At 42.6% G+C, this 2,089-nt stretch overlaps 1 protein-coding gene across 1 annotated transcript in view; it reads right to left on the reverse strand.

Annotated features, from left to right (window-relative positions):
* Positions 1 to 2,089, reverse strand: part of LOC110295755 (voltage-dependent L-type calcium channel subunit alpha-1C) — a 77,616-nt gene that overhangs the window by 20,925 nt on the left and 54,602 nt on the right. The window lies entirely within an intron of this gene.

Below are 2,089 nucleotides of genomic sequence, written 5' to 3' on the forward strand. Positions count from 1 at the left end.
CAGGGCTCAGAGGTAGGCCTTTGGAGGCAGAATGAATGTTCTGAATTGCAGAGGCCTGAGGACATTGTTTGGATCACCTGAGGCATGGCTTCCAGNTTAAGTCCATTGGCTCGAATGAGGGCTTTCTTCTGGTGCTTCAAGGTCCTGTCTCTCTTGTACATTGGCCCAAATTTATTTCTGCCTCCTCGCATGTGATCAGCTTTTACGGCTTCCAGCGTCATTCCAACATCGATACATTTTTTTTTTTTTGAATCGACAGTAAGGACATCATTTTCTCTGCGTTTTGTCCATTTGGCAGTTCTGGGTCTTTATGTACATGTACCTTTTTTGGTTCTAGACAGTTCACTTAAAAAAAAACTCTTGAGGCTTTTGCAGGTGAAGAGACCATAACGACGGCCAGATACTTTATTGCCACACATAGGACATGGCTCTTCAAGACCTTCATCACAGGAATAATTCACCATTTTAGATTGAGACACTTGCATGTTTTCTGGCATCTGCCTCTGTTCCCCAAGCGATCAGAACAGTCCTGGGGCTCCTGTCTCTACTTTGGGTAGCATGACAAGGTGGCTGTGCTCGGGAATTGGGTGTTGGTGTCATCAGAAGGCCAGCAAGCATGTTCCCCCTCACCCCCAGTTGTTCCTCAAGTTTGGGGGAGGGGTGGTCTCTGATCCTGGTGCAGACACTTTCTGGCCCTACCTATCTATGTGTGCTGAATTAGCTGTGCAGAATTAGATGATACTACATATCATCTAACTTTGGAGCTGGGGAAGAGTCCTAGATTTTTGTTTTAAAGAATTCTTCCCCTGAAGGGACACAACCTTGTTTGTGTCTTTTAAGAGGTCTGCTCTTGTTTTGAAAACCCTCCCATTTGCTGGCTTTGGTCAGCAGTAGAGAGGTGGATGGTCTCAGAGAAAAGTGCAGCATCCCCTGGGAGCTTATTCGTGGCTTCCTTGGCCTTATTCATTTTCTAGTGTAGTTTGATCTCTTACTTTTTTTTTTTTAAGTATATATTACTTTGCTCAGAGCAGCATGGTAGTGTTTGTGTTATAGGATAAATTGAGGAGGAGGCAGGATTTGGAGCCCTAGGAGNGGTGCCACAGGCCACTTGAGTGCCACTTGCTTCTTGTAGGAGTTGCAATGCTGTGTTCACTGTCTGCTTTGAAGGGTTTCTGGCAGCCAGTGACCAGAAAGATATCTAGCTCCCCTCTGAGGTAGCTGTTCATCTCAGAGATGAGGCAAAAATGAGGCATTCNCTTGCCACTCTAACGATCATCTCCACATCCATGATAACGCTATGTTCCCATGCTTGCTGTTGCCCCTTTGTCTTATGAGCGGTTATATTTCATAAATGCATATTTACTTATTGGTATTTTCAAAGTCACCTTCTGAGGAATATTGCTAAAAGAACCTTTTTATTTATTTTTTAAAATTCTGTCAACTTTCACTTTCATGAGTGAATTCCTTTATAATTTGGGCTTTTTTTGATGTTCATTTGCCCATCTGCTTATCTAATACAATCTCCTGAATAAGGATGCCCAGGCTCCGATTTTCTTCAGCACTGCCCATCCTGGCTCTTGCTCCCATGGCTAAGAAGCTGCACCTTCAACTCACAGCTGAATATTAATCTCTATTAATTAAGTCGAGTGGCTTAATATTCTAAGTGGACAGATTTTAAAGGGTTTATTTCTGTGCATTATTTCTAGCTTTGCTGTATTAATGTTGAAGAAGGTTTAGAGCTTGTTAAATTCCTTGTGACCCAAATTGTGGGTACTTTTATGGATGCTCCTGGGTGCTAAATAAGAATATGTCTTTTTTCCATTCATTGAGGTCAGATCTATGGATGACACCTCTTGTCATCTACCTCTAGTGCTCTTTAGATGCTCTTTACCTGTGGCAAACTATGACTGTTTTTATTTTTTANAAAGATTTGTTTATTTCATGTATGTGAGTANACTGTTGTTGTTTTCAGANACACCAGAAGGGGGCATCGGATCCCCATTACAGATGGTTGTGAGCCACCATGTGGTTGCTAGGAATTGAACTCAGGACCTCTGGAAGAGCAGTTAGCACTCTTAATCACTGAGCC

Source organism: Mus caroli, chromosome 6 (genome assembly GCF_900094665.2).
Source record: "Mus caroli chromosome 6, CAROLI_EIJ_v1.1, whole genome shotgun sequence".
NCBI lineage: Eukaryota > Metazoa > Chordata > Mammalia > Rodentia > Muridae > Mus > Mus caroli.